General features: G+C 41.2%; 1 protein-coding gene across 15 annotated transcripts in view; it reads right to left on the bottom strand.

Moving 5' to 3' along the window:
• FOXP1 (forkhead box P1) overlaps positions 1-18,363 on the bottom strand; it is a 508,113-nt gene that overhangs the window by 218,145 nt on the left and 271,605 nt on the right. The window contains exon 5 of one of the 15 annotated variants that reach the window (XM_054033878.1): positions 7,619-7,742. The exons of the other annotated variants lie outside the window; for them this stretch is intronic. The gene's annotated coding sequence lies outside the window, so the exon portion shown is untranslated. The remainder of the gene's footprint in view (positions 1-7,618; positions 7,743-18,363) is intronic. 15 annotated transcript variants of the gene reach the window in all.

The following is an 18,363-nucleotide window of genomic DNA, read 5'->3' on the forward strand; positions in this document are numbered from 1 at the left end:
CAATACACTGCAATCATTAGGAGTCACAGCAGGGGAGCGCAGCCTATTTGAGCCCCTCCCACACAGTGGATATTATTGGTCTTTTTGAGCATGCCCAAATAAGTCAGCCTGATGTTCCCCGAGGGTGGGTGAGACAACCTTTTAAAGATGGGCATGGAAGAAGCACGACTTCTTGTTCCAGGCTCTTGAGAATGCCAATTGTTGCCAAAGCCTATCATTCACATTGGAAGGAAGGAGCCCAAGCAAGATTTGAAGCATGAATTAGGATTATACAATGTGGGAGATGAGCTGTTGTTCCTTTATGTCCAGTATCACAAAAAGCAATAAATACAACCCTAATTAATCAAACGATAGCAAATGATAGCAAATAAGTTTGGTCAGGAGAGTGATGCTTTATGAAGACAAGCGATTTCGATCATTTCTCTGCACAAGGATACATTAAACACAGTTCTGTGCGTAAAGTTGCATGGTATGCAAAATATTTTGTAAGTGAATACATTTAATGGTGTAGGTAGAAGTCTCACAGAAGTACAAAGCAAAGTAGTGCTGGAACAGAGAACATGCTTTTATAGCACAGAATAGGCTGTCTGCTCACAGGTTTTATTTATTCAATTTTTTTCTTTTAATTTTGCACAATATTTCAGAGCGGATCTTTTGAAAATTCCACTAGGTGCCTATCTACATCTTCTGGTGCCTAAACACCATAAAAAAAAAAATCTGGCCTTGGGTGCCTAGCTGCCCATTGTGCCTTTGAAATTCTCCCCCTGAATGCTTCCAGCATCAGTCTAGGCCATGTCTCCTGTACCCAACCTATGCATGTAAGAGCTTTTCACAAAACTCATGATTTTATTTTGGTTATTATTATTTGGAGGTTTTAACAAATATATAACTACTGTAGCAGTGCAAATCTACAACATTCAACGTTTCCCTCCCCTGGCAACAGCATTAGTGCAACAAATTTTATCATAAAGCCCGTCTTTTTCACACTTGTAAAGATTTTAAGCTAACAAAAAGTTCAGTCTTTATTTCAGGGCAGTTAATTAAGGTTGACCAAGTCAGGCAGAAGTAAATTAACTTGGCTGATCAATTATTTATATGAAGCAGAATAAATGCCCTTAAAGAACTTGGCCCAGTCATGAAAGGATGTGTAAATTAAACTAAACACAGATTTATAAAATATATTTCTACTTCTGTGGAGACAACAGTTAATGGCAAAATCAGTTTTCGGTAAGTGATTAAATGGCAGGGTCTACTCCCAAATTCTCAAAACACCAGCAGGCATGCGATCCATTCAGACAGCCATTAAAATCCAACGAGTTTTAACCCTTCGTTGCCAGTAAGGAATACATTTGTTTTGCAATTTTAAGAAGAGAAATAAAGCTCCAAACTCTTTTGGAAGCCTCTCCTGAATCATTCTGGAATAGGATAAACATTTTGAAATCATACATGAAAAAGCAGACACACGAACCAGCATGGGGCGGGGTTGTCCCTTGAAAAAAGAAACGCTCAAGAAAAGCTCTACATGAACAGCACTAGAAGGAGAAATCAAGGTACAACACAGCAGGGCAGTGGCAGCACAACCTCCACACATTGTGTCACATGCCCGCCTTGTTTAGAAACTGCCCCTACGATTGAGAAACACATTTCCTAGTGTGCCACCTATGAGATATCGGAGGGTAATTTTTGATCACTACTGACCCAGGAATGGATGGGAACTAATGAGCTGGAGGTGAAAGACTTCCATTCCCATCACTACTCTCCAAAATCCATCCACTTCTCTATGAACATATTTCTAAATCAGGGTGCGGATACCTAGCAAATTTAAACTGTCATAGAATTTCCAACAGCTGATGAGCTGTCCCTAGACAGACAGCAAATGTGAAAAATCGGGATGGGGGTGGGAGGCAATAGGAGCCTATCTAAGAAAGGCCCAAAAATCAGTACTGTCCCTAGAAAATCGGGATATCTGGACACCCTAGCTGTCCCTAGATCTTTAAGCTGGCTAATGGCACAGAAGCAATACATCATCCTGCCACCCATCAGTTGAGTAAAAGAATATGGATTCACTCGTGGAGACTGAGAATCCTGTGAAGAGTAAGTGTTTGATCTGGTGGTGGAAGCACTGCAGACATGCAGCTGTTCATTCACTAAAATACACCCCGTTACTAATTAAGTGTGGAGCAAACGGCTTCTGAGCAGGCTGCTTGATGGCTGCCAGCCATCTGAAATTTTGCTGGAGAGGAGAGTCCAAAATATTGAACACCGGGCCAGTAACTGCCTTTAGGAATGCCTTTGTGATTAAGAAAGCTGACGGGAAGTGCTGCCCCAATACACTGTATGACTTAACCAAAGCATATCATCATCAAACTACCCAGACGGCTGTTCAGTTTTCAAAAACATAAGTGTACGTTATTCTTGATGGCTACCTGCTGGGCTTTTAAAGTCTTTAGCAGCCACCCGGCATTGCATTTTTTTTAAAAGTGGCATTCGAAGTAGAGATTAAACATGGGAAAACTGGTGCAGCAAAATAAGAACCAACCCAAACCTTCGGCAGAAATTAAGCAAGCCAGAGAGAAACTGAAACCTTCATGAGGCTCAAAAGGGCCTTGTCATTAAAAATAAAGAAAACTGACAACCTTGCACTTGCTAGTTTCAGGTGGACCTGGAAGAATCACCTAAATATTGCCAAACTGATTTAGTAGTATTTCTGCCTCAACTGGAGCCAAGAAATGCTAGAAATCCTATGGTGAAGTTTCAATTTCCATATCCCAGGAGTTTGATTACATTTGGGTATGTTTTGGATAAATCTACCCCTTTGGAGGGTTGTTCACTGTTGCATATACGATACTATTGGCTGCTGAGTTTTGCAGGAAGAGGAAAAGAAGGGATTCGATTAAAAAAAGGATTACAAATGATCTTCGAGAATCAATAGAGCTGGTGAGAAATGCTATGAGGTTCCACCCTCCTAGAAAGGTGATGCTGAGTCATGTCTCTGAATAGTGGTTTCTTGCTATGGTGTATAACCCAACACTGAGGTAGAAGAAGAGCAAGCACACACTGGAAGTGTGAAAAGAGGAAACAAAGAAAGAGAGAGAGAGAGAGAGATGCAGGGGAAATCCTTTGATATTTCCTAAGCTAACGGGGGAATTCACTGAATTAAAATGGATCCTTGAAATTTCAAAGGTTGAAAACCTTCAAATAAAGATGGACGAGAATGCTATATTCCAGGATTAAAACAAGAATGTACTGAGCTTGGTATAGGATCTTACACAACAGAGTAAGAATGTGTACTCGCTGGTATGCAAGCACCATCTTCCTATACCGAATTTTCATAATTATAACAGAAAGGCGTAAATTTTCTAATGCATGGCAGTTCAAAAAGTAATCAAGAGAATGTGCCTGAGGGCTATTTTAATGTATGCAAAGCTAGTGACCCACTGTAAATGGGAGGTAGGCTTCAATGAATGCAAAGTAATGCACACATACTAAAGACCTGGTCTGATGAGGGACGGCTAAAATTAACACCCAATTAATTTCCGAATTGACAAACAAATGAAACCCATAAATCTACTTTCTCATTAATTTTCTTGTGGTATAATTTAAAGCAGTAATATGAGGGCAAAAACTGAGCATTATCCATCATAAATATCAAAAAAGATAGCACTGTAACACCATAAATTATGCATATTACCTGTTGTTAAAAATGATTAATGTATTATCAACTTTATCGTGCACTGTATATGTCTAGACAGATCTAAAATCTGAAAATTTCATTTAGTACTTGGGAATAAAGGGTCCAGAAGGAATGGAATTATCCACAGCACATTCTGAGGCTGGCCTGCTGACACAAAGACTGCTTCTCATGCTGTCATCTGGGAGTTCCAGGCTCTGAACTAGACTCATCCCAAACCTTGGGTCGGTGGAGGTTGAGCGTATCGTAGAGGTGATACTCTGAGTCTCCCTGGGGACGGGAGACAAATCACGCTGCTCTGAGAGCATCCCTGCTAGCTGATCCACAGAATGGCACTGGCATCTGTTTCACAAGGGGGCCGCTCACCTCCTCTACCCTCTTGGCTGAAGGGAAAGCACTGCTCCATGATGTAGAGAGATTGGGAGGAGAGAGAACAAATGAAGGGGAGGGAAAGTGAAGGGATAATTGCATTCCGCCTGGAAGGTAACACTTGGTGCTTTCTAGAAGTGCCGGAGCGCATCACCTTGGCCAACTGAATAAGGACACAGCTGTAATCCCTGTTGCCGCAGTCCTTCCCCAGGGATCAACCCTGTCACTCTTGTAAGAAGCTGAACTTTAACTAGCTTGATCTTACACTAGGCTCCCCAATCCATTTTCACCCTCAAGTCTCTTAAGTAGCTGCTTTACCAGCTCCTGCTTATCCACCCATGTCTTTTTATTTTCTTACTTATATACATTAACACAACACCTTTCTCGCTCTTTTTTTGGCTAAATGACTACAACGGCTTACCATTTCCGAACAACCTTTATGGCCACTGAGGAATGAGGTAATTTAGAACCAGTAAAGTCAAGGGGAGACAATGGCTAATCTTCTACCTACACCGCAACTTCAGGAAAGTAGTGGTTAGAAGAGAGAAGTGGTAGTCAGGACTTCAGGGTTCTACTCCCAGTTGTGCCAACTCTGACTCACTGTGTGTCCTTAAGCAAGCCATTTAACTTCTCTCTGTAAATGGTGATTTAAGTTACCCAGGGGTACGTCAGTTCTGCCAAGGGGGACATAGAAGAGAGTGTAGCAGAAAAAGCAACTACAGGACCTAGTGAGAAAGCAGGAAGAGGGCAACATTGTCTTACAGCTGCAGGGAAAGTAACTAACAAATGGGCATTAGCTCTGTGGCATTCACTAGTCTCTGGAAGAACTAGTGCCCAAAGGTGTGCTGAACCACATCAGACAGATAGCTGAGAACATGAACCTCTCAGTGCTAAACAAGATCTCGGCAAAGACTTCAATTTTGAGAGTGGGGGCCGGGGAAGGACGGATAGCTCAGTGGTTTGAGCATTGGCCTGCTAAACCCAGGGTTGTGAGTTCAATCCTTGAAAGGGCCATTTAGGGATCTGGGGCAAAAATCTGTCAGGGATGGTACTTGGTCCTGCTGTGAAAGCAGGGGACTGGACTCAATGACCTTTCAAGGTCCCTTCCAGTTCTATGAGATAGGTATATCCCCATATTATATTATTATAGTTGCATGCACCCCACAAGTTCCACAGGTGCAAAGAGTAACAGCTTTGCAGGAGACTTGACCCGGACACTCTCTCTGCTGCAAACTGTACCGACTCCATCAACATGAAGGTTACTGGCCCATAACCCACTAAATCAGAGAGGTACAACTGCCTTGACAGCATAAGCCACAAACCACTCAAATATAGTCCACAAAAGAATCTGTCTGCATCCACCACTTCACTAGGAATTGGATAACCCATGGCTACCTCACCTTATCAATATCGGTTACAAAGAAATCAGCTTTTTCCCAGGGTAGGTATCTGCATCCTCACCGTTCCTTGCGTACCCATCCAGGAGCCATGCCCAGTCTAATCTCATATAATAAATACATATAATAGTATGTATTATATAATAATATACATAATATAATTAATAAATACAGCAACCATGCTCTTCCTGGTTTGGCAATTATTAATCTACATATTCAAAATGAAAGTCATGCCTTGATTATCTCGAACTATAAAGCAGAACCATGTCACACCAACTGGCAAATACTATGCCACCCATTTCACAACATGCATCCCAGTTTACTCCATCATGCCATATACTTGCTCTCACTGAGTGATCAAGTAAACTTACTGTTACCTGGTCTTCTATTCCCTACCTCCTTCTCTACTGTTTTGTTACCATTCGCTAAAGCATGTTTGTGAGCTCCGTGGAGCAGAGCTCATTTCCTTCCATTTTGGGAGACTTTTTTCAAACCTTCAGGCCTGACAGAAATCATCATAATACTACTAGATGGAAAGGGGCTTTTCGTTTCTTTTTAAATGAATGGCACACTGCATAGCAATGGACTAGCAGCTGAGAACACTACTGTATTTCCAGGCAGGGTGCAATGAACTCTATTACCAGGACTTTGATCTGGGCATTACATGCTTTACAGAAATTCCCCTCCTTAAGGAAGCATACTCACAGTTTTAGTGCTGCCATGCTGAGAATAGTAGGGAACGATTCTAAATAGACCTATTTCCATCCCTACCTCCTGTTTCACATTCACGCATGGACATACAACACAAGCTACCTACCTGTTCTCCCCACCCCGATACACACCAATAGACCAGTTGTATTCACACAATTGTGTGCTAAGGATGAACAGAGTGTAAGCTGCTCCAGTGAGTGCCAACTCAAGGGTTGAGATTAGTTCATATGCATTCAACTCCATCCTGGCAGCATCGGCTCCGATATGGACACACAGATCAATGGAATATTAAAGAGCATTAAATACAAGGCCTGCTTCGTGTTTAGCAAATGCATAGCAGGGCAGATTTACCTTGCCACCGAGGTGTGATGGGGCGATTCCAAACCTTGGAGAGACCAAGGGTTCACTGGGGTTTAATTATAAATCCCCTCTCTCATTAAGGCATTTTTAGCTTCCCTATCACTCTGCAGTACTTAAATTCACTTCAACAGTCAGATGCTGCTTTGTAACACCACTGCACAATATAGTTTCTCATTTCAACATTTTCACTTAGTTTAATATAGAGAGGGTTTGATTTATCATAGTAGCGCTGGTCAATTAATGACTGGCTTGTTAGGTTACACATTTCAAGTACCTTACGCTTCACCTCAAAGCCATAATCGCTCTACCGGCCAAAACGAACAATATGTTTGGATCATTAGTGCGAGTTAGTGAATACAATCTATCAGAATTTTGTGCAAGTTTTGTTGCTTGCTTTTCCGGGGGACAATTATTTAATTTTAGCTTTCACAAGCGCCCTATAAATATATATTAAATACATGTATTTTTTAATAGCTAGCCTCAAATACAAAGTAATAGACCCTTCTTCATATAAAAGAGCTATCATTTTTTTCTCAAGGTCACTTTGTATGCACAGTCCTAACAACTTACAGCTAATGCTCACAGGTCCTGTCTGGCATTAAAAACCAAAGCCATATTCAGAAACAATAACAAACAATAATTCTGAAAAACAAAGATGGCGTGAGCTTGTTTTTCTTGCTTGTTTGCAAAACAATGCAAAAAGCACAAACTACCTGCAAAAGCACAAATTATCTAATGAGGACTCTCAGAAAGTAAAGTGCTATTAAATAGCCAGCCTCCAGAATTAGCAGATGTAAATGCTGTTTCAGTTCTAAGCAGAAAGAGCAAAAGCAGTTCTATAATGTCATGCGCAAAAGAAGGAAGACAGGGCACAGTTTTTAATTTAGTATTTTCTCTTCATTCAGTTTGCCCTGCTTTCAAATCAGAGGATTTCTTCAGATGGCTTTAGAAATAAAAGTTAAACGTTTTTCCTTTTCAAACTTGATAGAGGGCAGATGCATCAATTAGAAACATATCTGATTAAAAAGGTAAGAAAAGAATATAACCCACTGTGGTACATAATTCAAATGCCGTACATTTTGGTGATTACCTTGTTCATAGCCCTATCCCTTTGTCCTAGACCTTCTAAGTCCTTGTTTGTTCCACACAGAATTTTCTAGCCATCAGATGCTCTATTACTGTGCTAGTCGTCTTGCAGGAGTGCTCTCTCCCTTCTGAAAAAAGCAAACAACTGGATAGATATCATTACACTAAGGAAATCTCTTAGAAAAACCAAACAACTTGCTAATCTTTCTAGCCCCTTCATCCAAGTTAAAGATAAGAAAAGCAAACCTAAGTCAGTTTCAACCACATTCCAGGGACAAGTTCCCCTTTTCTCCTTTATCAAAATCCCAGCATTTAAAGTTTTTTTTCCAGACCTTGCAGGATAAACTGCTGCTCACACCCGCAAACAAAGCAATATTTGTTTAATAACTGATTGCTGCCATGGGTACAGTAAACAAGAGGCCCGGCATTTGTGTTTATGAACAAACACATCATCTTGCAAGAGCAATTTAACATTAACCAGGTGGAATAATCAACAGATTTCATAGGTGACACTCAGGGCAGGACTAATGTAAACAGAGCAGGGAGGAGAAAGGGGCCACTCTCAGGGAATCAAGGTTGAGGCAAATGCATTACAGAGTAAACAGCTGGGAAGAACTCAAGACAAACAAATAGTCATTCTTCTGACATTTAGAGAAGCAGAAAGGTTGTATGTTACATAGATCAGCTGCTGACCACCATGAAATCAAACCAGTTGGGGACCAGGTCTCCTTGTTTACACAGTGCCATGTTTGCTTATAAACAACAATTTGCTGTTACCAACTTTTGCATTACTCATCATATAAACCATCAGATCAAGTGAAATCTTGTTAACTCTTTGCTGGATTTGGGATTAAAAAAAAATACAAAACAAAAACAGAAAAACACCTTTAGACTCTTTAGCTAAAGGAACCGGCCAGAGGAGGAAATGCACTTTCACATGTCTGTCAAAAAATTAAGGTGCAAAAGAGGCAATATAAGTTCAGGTGTAATCCTGAAGCAGTTTAAAGAAGGGCCTTCATTGGCATAGTCTGCTTCAGGTTTATTTTATCTTAAATAAAATAAAATAAAAATAATAATAATAATCAGGTAGTGATATTAGCTAACTTGCTAATTTTTGGAATAGAAACGGAAGAGAGTAATCTTTAATCCTGCAGACAAAGATAAAAATCTACGTCTTGTCAATATGCTGGACAACCGAGGTCACAAGATGTATTTAAATCAACAACCTGCAAATACTAAAGGTAGGGGTTCAAAATGAAAAAAATATTTCCTTTAAAATAAATGCAAGAAAAGCAGGAACAACAATTCAGGTTTCTTACTGTACAACATAATCCCTGCTAAGCAAAAGGGGTGGGTGTGTTTACATATATGTATACAATGGCTCACTATACTATTGACACACATGATACTGATACAGCACAGTATGTTTCATGCCTCCTCCTCCCTCTTCCTTCTTCTATCCTCAACTTCCTTGCTCTGGCCTCCCATTACCATTCTCACATCACTGAGGATTCCCCACTTACATTTTTTTTTAACCCAAACAGGGCTTTTGGCCCAACATTTTCTCCTAACTCTTGCTCATCGGGATAGAAACTTCAAGCCCTCAACTACCTCTCTGCACCGCCAATAGGCGTTCCACTGAGCCCCAGCAAGCCCCACCTGTTGCAGGGGAAGGAACCTCCGAGATCTGACATTCTCTGACACTTGGTACATTATTCAAATCTTGTGGTCCCAGAGCTTCCCTGAATCAGGGAAATGTATTTTCCATTCCCATCTCTCATCCCCAGGCCTCACAAGAAGTTGGACATGGCAGTCATCCCGGCAGAGAGTTCCACAACTGCTGTGACCTGGGCCTGGATTTCAAGAAAGGCATGAAGATCGGGAAAGATGATCTAGTGCTTAGGGCGTTTGTCTGGGATTCAGGAGACCCAGGCTCAATTCTTTATTTTGCCACTGACGTTCTGCATGACCTTTGGCAAGTCACTTGCTCTCTCTGTGCCGCACTCCCACATCCGTTATAGACCCAGATGGATAAAAGGTGTGAACCAGATGGGAGAACAGGAGTCAACATTCCAGGAAAATGCAAGTGCTGGTCCATCTCTTTCTCCTCAAAAGAATAATTTGTTGAAGAGACAGAACTAATGATTGCACCCTCAATACCATCCCTTCTCCCCTGCCTGTGAGTGATCACAGTCCAGCCTCACAGAACAAATATGGAGGGGGGAAGCGGTTAACAAGATATTCAGATACTTCATATTTGCTTCCAAAATTTGGAAGCCACAATCTGAAATAATCACAAACATCAGATACCATGTACAAGTCCTCGTGTTTCTGCACTCGCACATCCTAGTCACCTCAACTGAGCTGCCTATCGATGCTCCTTTTCCAGCACGTAAAAATCACAGTTTATTCAGTACAAAATAACTACTGTATGATAAAAACTACAAGCATATCATTCAAATGCTTTATTGGTCAAATAGATGGATGCTTTTATTAGCCCAACCTTTTTTGTAATGGAGTGCCACTGATGACCCAGTGTTAGCCTCATTCCCTGCTATTAATCACACCTCTAGGAGCTCATTTTGTTTTAAAATCTTAAGAAATTGCTATAATTTAAAGACACGGTGTCTACATAATGGGAAATGCTTCACAGATTGTATCATTTCATATAACACCGTATTTTTATGGAAAAGCTGACCACGATACCAAGGTATTATAAAACTTGAGTACAAATACAAAGAAAACCTAAATGTAAACTTTCTTTTGTATTTGTGGTTTGCCATATCTATAATATTTTAATCACAACCTTTTGGGAGTTGCAAAATTCACATGTATATGGCTTACACAGATTTACAGTACAACAACATTTCCTGAACAAATGTAAATAAAATAAAATAAATTAGGATCCCCAATATGAAGACTTAGTCAAGATGTGTTTAAACAAAATTCAACACAATGGTTTCACTCTTTCAGGTACTGTGTAATCTCCATGCCTTGTCTTTTCAGAAAATAAGAATTGAAGATGTCTCTTTATTGTAAGCAACTTCTACAATGAACTAGAAGCATCTTGCAAATTCACCTACTACAGTGAGATTTAAATTAATATAAACGATGGTCTGAACCCATAATTCTTTGCATTATTTAAACATACTTTGCAAAATGTTTTGACAATGTTGACTGTTACAGGAGGGAAAACACATTTAAGACCCAAATGTAAAAGCAACAGCAAAAACCTTCCATTTTGCAAATGTAAAGTAAAAAGCATCTTTAAACATCTTCTTACGAAAGAAAATGTGGTGCAATTATGTTGTAACACAAAAGAGTGTTCTTTTCTCAGTTCTCTAACAAGATATTAGTACCTACTGGCCTTATGAATAATGTGTATAAATCACATCATATTCAGAGTGTCTGAATTAATTATAATAGGAGCTGGAGAGAAATGTTAACTTTCCAGGTTGTTGCTAAGGATTAGCTCTTGTTTACAATTCTATATTTATAGAACAAGAAAAATTTGTCAACTGAAGGGCAAAGAGGAATGCAACTGCACAAATGTAGCCACGATATCAAACAAATCAGATATTGCACCCATTTATTGGAAAGCAAACCACCATTTATAACGTAAAGATGCAAATGAGTCTGACAATATAAATGTGGTTTTTATTTTCATGCATTCAACGTCACTAGATGTTATAAGAAATTATGTTAACATTTCTCATACTCTTAACCCAAGTCTGAGATTTTGAAAACAACACATCATAGAATCATAGATTATCAGGGTTGCAAGGGACCTCAGGAGGTCATCTAGTCCAACCCCCTGCTCAAAGCAGACAGATTTTTGCCCCCATCCCTAAATGGCCCCCATCCTTAAATGGCCCCCTCAAGGACTGAACTCACAACCCTGGGTTTAGCAGGCCAATGCTCAAACCACTGAGCTATCCCTCCCCCCTACTGAGTTATACCCAGGTAGCATTTGTGTGGGGCGCTGGATAGCATAGGACAGGGGTAGTCAATTTTTTTTTTTTTTTGTCAAGGTCCAAACTCCAGAGAAGAAAATAAAAACAAAACAAAAAAAATGGTCATAATAATAAATAAATAAAGAGATTTGGGGATCCATTCATAAGTGTCTGGCAGTCCGATTTGGCCCACAGACCATCTATTGACTATCCCGGGCTTAGAAGGTTGATAATGGGTCATGGAATCTTTCACCTACATATCCAGCCAGTTAGGTAGTGACCTGAAGTTATTGGATGATGCTGTTTAGCACCCTATGCAAAAGGAGTTTGGCAGTTTCAGACCAGTTTCATATCATAGGTACCTCCATCATAAATAGAATTGACAGCTTTGTGGTGCATCATGGCAGCAATGCAAGGACGACAAGCCTAATCCAACTCCCACTGAAGTTAACAGAAAGGCTCCTGAATGAACATGAGAGAGTAGTCTGGTCTCTACCCCTACAGGTGCTTGTTCAGGGCAGAGCTGAGACACATTGGCAGAACTGGGTGGGGAACCCTGCAAAGCTATTACTCTTGTTCCATGGATGAACAAAGCACTCTGGCCTCCACCACTTCCATGTCTTTTCTTTTTGCCAACAGGTTGCCCACTAAAGTTAAGGTTGCAAAACCATTTCCATTTGTACTCCCTATTTTTAAACACTCGCAGCACTGAGACATGCACTCGCTCTCACGCTTGCTCCAATGTTTGGTTGTACTGTATATGGAAAGCTCAACAAAAATCTCTTTAGTGGTTTCTGGTTTATGGAGAAGTGGGTGGAATAATGCATTTTCCTATTAAACAAAACTCTAACCACCAACTCCTTAACTGGGTGATTTGCAGAAATGCTGAGCACCCACAATTGCGAGTGTCTGAAGAATCAGGCCCATAACTCGTAATGAGAAGTGTGCATTACATTGGTTCTAATGGAAACATATTCAGACTTCCAGTGTTGACATAACCAGGGGGTGTAGGTATCAGGGTGCGGCTGGGACAATACACACGTATTAGATGTTTTACAGGGGCGTGTACAATGTATGTGAACACACACACACACACAGCAATAGGCTCTAATAAAACTGCCTTAACATCAGAGACGGAATAAAGTTCTGCAAAACACCCATCAATTATTTTCAGGATTTTTTCAGCTGTAGCTTCTTTCTGAAAATTACTATGTTTCACGATACTCTACACATTCTTAAATTTTGACGTATTTTCTTTACCACTCATTCAAAAAAACCGTGTATGCCCAATCTGTACTATTTCTGTGATTAGGGACAGAACTGCGGTAATTGCATGTGCAATGAGTCAGATGAAAATGTAGCCACCGAAAGGAAGGTCCTCTGAAAACCAGGCCCTTATTTCTTTCCCATTAGCATGTGAAGACCTAGAGCGAACACCCTTACTGCCGGAGTAGCAATAGCAGCAGCAGCAAGCGTAACCAAACTGCGCTGAGGTAGCTTTCCTATACTGTTTAAGGAAACTAAATGACCTCTGCACAATCCAGGGTGTCCAACCTGTAGCTTAATAGCCAACTTGCAGCTTCCAGGCTCTACTCTGTGGCCTTCCAGGGGCAACTGTGTCCAAAAGGACGTTTCTGAATTTTCTATGGGGAGGATGTAAATGGCATTGTCTTTCTGATTACAGATTTCTAAATCTCCTGCATCCCCCAGTGCCACTCTGATGTGAGCCAGAGGAATGCTCTGAGCCGTTGCAGTCCTTTTCCTGCTGTAGCTGCTCCCCCGCTGCCTGGCTCCTGTATTGCAGGGGTGAGAGAAGACAGTTCTTGCTCCACTGCCTGCTTTCCTGCTGGGCTGTGGGAATGTCAGGCAGTCAGGTAGGAGCTGTATTGCTTGGCACTATACTATGATCAGGGACAGCAAAAGGATAGCTCACTTCCATGCACAGTCACCCATGGCAGTCTAGAAGAGGGAAAGAAGAGGAGCAACTCAGAACTAACAACTTGATTCTCGGCCTCAGCCAAGGGTACAGCAACCTGGGGGCTGCTCTAATTTGCATCAGCTAACAACAGCCCTTTAGGGACCATATGGGCTTAAACCTTTTGGGCTTAAACTGCAGCAAGGGAGGTCTAGGTTGGACATTAGGAAAAAGTTCCTAACTGTCAGGGTGGTTAAACACTGGAATAAATTGCCTAGGGAGGTTGTGGAATCTCCATCTCTGGAGATATTTAAGAGTAGGTTAGATAAATGTCTATCAGGGATGGTCTAGACAGTATTTGGCCCTGCCATGCGGGCAGGGGACTGGACTCGCTGACCTCTCGAGGTCCCTTCCAGTCCTAGAATCTATGAATCTATGAATATGCCAGCTGCAAATGGTCAGACCATAATGTGTTTCAGCCACTCCCTCTTTCTACCCTTGATATACTCCCTGCCTCAGGAACTGGGGAGGGGCTCCCCTAGGAACTTCTGCACCTGAACACTTACAGTACTTTCCAATCACTTTGCAGAATTGTGCCCCTTTGACCTCTTTGAAAGAGCATGTTCGGCCCTCGGACTGGAGGATCTGGACACCACGGTGCTAGGTGGAAGCTAGTCTATGCTTATGAAAATTAGCTCTTTGCTGCCAAACACTGAGCAGCGTGCACAGACAGTATTATAGCCTGTGTTGTTCCTTATATGGCCAGAACTGTGGAGCTCCTGTGTTCATGTCTGAAATCTGTAGTTAAATATATTATTAGACCATCTCCATCCACATGCAGGTGCACGGCCACACAGGTGTGCTGAATACAGCACAGCTGATGCAGAGGCTTCCTGCTTAAGAGATTTGTGAGAGAAAACAATATACCAAATGTAAGGACCAAAAAGAAGAACAGAATATTCAGCGTCAGGCTGTGCAATGGGAGGATAATGTGCACACTGGATCTGGCTGTGCAAAGCTGACATCAGAGACCATATGATCTCTTATTTTGGGATTAAAATTGTTTGTACGAGTCAAAGCAGAACAATAGGAATAACAAGGCATACAACTTGTAGTGCTCTACACTGCAGCCACGTATTCAGCCGTCTCAGCCACATTCTTTGAGTAAACACAGCTTTAAAAGAAAATAGCCAGAGTGAAGAACTTTTGGAAAGCTGCTACATCTGATCATGCATGCAAGAGTTCTCCTATCACTTCCTTCCAGCGTTTGGAAAAATAAATACAAAACACCCAACACACCACTAAGCAAGCATAATACCTACAAAAGTGCTATTCGTTTGAACAGGTTACCATGCTACCGAAGCCTTAGAGGGAGGTCTATGAGCTATAATGAGTGCATCTTGTTTTCTAAGATACACAGCAGAGCTCAATTTAATGAACAACTGTAAAGGAAACAACTGATAAAGGAATTAATGCTCTCGGTGCCAAATCTTAACATCATCTAGGATAACAAACCCATGTCAATGTATAACTGCTAAAAAAAAAAAAAAAAGAAGTTTTAGACATTCAGTCCTAAACCACATTATGTAAAATTGTCATCAAAAGTCTAAAATTCCTTTTTGTAAAACTGCTAGATAAACATCTATGTTTCTAAGTATCAGGGGATAGCCGTGTTAGTCTGTATCCACAAAAACAACAAGGATGCATCTGAAGAAGTGAGGTTTTTTACCCACGAAAGCTTATGCCCAAATACATCTGTTAGTCACTGGACTCCTTGTTTTTATGTTTCTAAGGTACCCCTACTCCCGTAGTATCTGAGTGCATAATGCTCTTTAATGTATTTTTACTTCCAACACCCTGTGAGATAGGGAAGTACTGTCATTCCCATTATAGAGATGAAGAACTGAAGCCCAGAGCAACTGGACCATGATCACAGAAGTCTGTAGCAGACCTGGAAAGTGAAGACCAGGTTTCATGTGTCCAAAACTAGTTTTTTAAACACTGGACCATCTGTCCTCTGCAGAGAGGCAAAGAAATATTATAGAGATTAAAATCCTGTGTGAATGGGGCTAGTTTCATTAGGCAGATGAGTTAGCCCAACACTAAACTTGCAAGCAAAGCAAGCGCGGGAAGCAAGCAAAACCTGGGAGTTGGCCTGCATCTAGTTACAGGGGAAGGAGGAGCAGCAGCAGAGGGCAACCTCATCTCTCTTCCTATGTGGATAAACGATGGATCTACACTGTGTGCACACCCACTGGATTCCCCTGGCATCCTCCAAGTTCACCATCTACTCCACTGATCTACAGAGGCTAAAGAAAGCTCTTTCATGGTGATCAAGGAGATCTAGAATCCTCGTGAACAGGCTGTTCAGTTCTGGATGCCAACCTCCTCGACTTCCAACGCTGAAAACATGCCACTTTTGGCCCTCATGTGCCTGCATCCACAGTGCCTTCGGATCAGTGACACAGAAAGGAGAAAAAGAATCACCTAGATGCCATAGTGACTGATTAAAACATACACACACACACGCCCATAGACACACACACTCATATATGCCATTTTGCACAGTGTGCTGCTCCACCCCTGCTGGGATCACGTCCTAGATATAGTAGGGTGGCCACTGATGCCTCTCCCCCTCGGTGGCATGAACTTCTGAAATAGCATGGGCCTGCCTCTGCCTGCATGATCCCAGCAGGGGTGGAGCAGCAAACTCCAAAACGGCATTCTCCATGGTGATACTGGACAAAAATCAGGTCCAGTTTTTTGTTAGTACAGGATAGTGACAAACCTTACAAAAACAGGTCAGTCCATCTTAAAAGCAGACGAATGGCCTGAATACTTTTTTATACTTACAAGTTCTATGTACACATTACTTTCCATTCTCTAATCCTTGCTGCATCCTTCTAAGTTAAGTACTATTATTCCCATTTTATGGAGGTGTTAGCCGAGGCATAAGATGTTATGGGTCTGACTTAAAGCCCACTGAAGTCACTGGAAAGTCTCCAAAGTATTACAGATGGCTTCTAGTCCAGGCCATTGCTAATGGAGTGTTATTCCCTATAATGCATTTCCATTTAATTTTAAAAGCCTCAAAGAGCACGCTCCCAAGAGCATGCCTTTTGCCATGCTCTTGGGAGAAAGACCAGGGTTATGAATGTCCATGTTTCTTTTTAATTGTACAAGAACATCTCTCTCTCCTAGCAAGGCACTAAAGCCCCCCACAAAGTATGGCAGAAATTTTGCTCCTTGAAATCAGTATTTTGCTCACTTGTTCCCTGCCACTTCTCTCCACCTCTGAACTGCCCACATTCTAGAATTGTGTCTTCCGCCTTCGTGCACATGCAGGTCCTGTCTCCACAAGTGACAGCGACGGGAGTCCAGACTACAACTTGGCCAGAATTGGGGAACTTTGTTTTCTTAAAAAAAAAAAAAAAAAAAATGTGCATTTAAGTTTTTGTGGCCAATCCCTTCTACGAACTTTACACCAGGAAATTTTGATCCTGGCCAAACTTCAGGTGATTTTAACCTAATTTGCAGGAAGCATTTGCAAAGCCCATGTTGTGTGAATTTCGGCACATGCAACAACCTGCAAGCCATTTCAGATAGAATATGCAGTGGTGGTGGTCTCACAAGCATAAATAGGCTTAAGGGATTAAACACTGGCCTGTGAGAGAAAGTTCCAAATTCTATTTCCCACCCCTGCAAGTGACTAGCCTTAATAATAATATGCACTCAAATAGCACTTTACAAAATCTATTATTTATGAAGTAGGTTATTATTTCTTCCATTGGGCAGACTCAGAAACTGACAGTTGTGGAAGTTGATGTGCCCAAGAAAACACAGCATCTAGCAATGCAGCCGGGGATCCAAAGCAGACTGTACATAGAGATGACCAAACCCTTTTTATTTTTGAAGGCAAGAATATCGGCATTTTTTGGCAGCTGTGAACGCTGGAATACTCTGGAGAAAAGTAGTTTAAATTACTTAAGAGCCTAATCTCCCACTCTGTTGCATCCAGCTACAAGTCAGTTGCTTCAATAAACTATCTGGCCTGATCCACAAGTCAAAGTCTGTCTTCTAAAAAGTGCAAGAAGCCTTCTGCTGTGGGTTGATGGTGTCAACATTAAAAATAAATGTTAAAACTCTGCAATTTTTGCTTTCCTCCTCCTGCCAGTCTCATGCTCAGAGACCAAACACACTACTTGAGATCATCTCACCATCACCTCAGGCTGATGGAACCCCTTCCAGAACTTGTTTTAAATGCAGGAGTTAGCTGCTGCCAGCCAATGAGAGAGAACTTGAATACTGACATTAGGATGCAGGTGAGAGCTGCAGTTCGGGAACTGTAATCCATAGAAGGTCCTGGAGGCAGAAGAGTTCTAATTTTTGTAGAAGTAGTAGCTGTTGGGAAAGGTGTAAGGGAATATCAGCTTGTCTCTGTTTGCTGAGAGTGTCGGGCATTAATGTACAACTAAAATGGCTACTACACTACTAAATACACAAAGCATTAATCATCAACATCATGACTCATTGGTGGGTCATGGCCCACCAAAGCTTCCCCTATCGATAATCTATAGTATCATCACTACTAAAGCGGCAGGATGCAGTACAACTAATATGTTGCCATCCTAATTTTAATCCATTTCCATCAGTACACAATAGCTACTGTATATTCTTCTAGATTCAATTTACCATTACATTTTATGCCTCATATTTTAGAGAGAGAGAGAGAGAGAGAATGTATTTTATGTATAAAAGAAACTATAAATTACGTAAAATCAACATACTGATGGAAATGTTTGTATAGTCTTTTCTTGCTTTTTTCCCCCTATTAGGAGATATGATTTGTATGAAGCATAAGGGAGATCTCAATAGGGCCAC

The sequence above is a fragment of the Malaclemys terrapin genome, chromosome 7 (assembly GCF_027887155.1).
Source record: "Malaclemys terrapin pileata isolate rMalTer1 chromosome 7, rMalTer1.hap1, whole genome shotgun sequence".
Lineage (NCBI taxonomy): Eukaryota > Metazoa > Chordata > Testudines > Emydidae > Malaclemys > Malaclemys terrapin.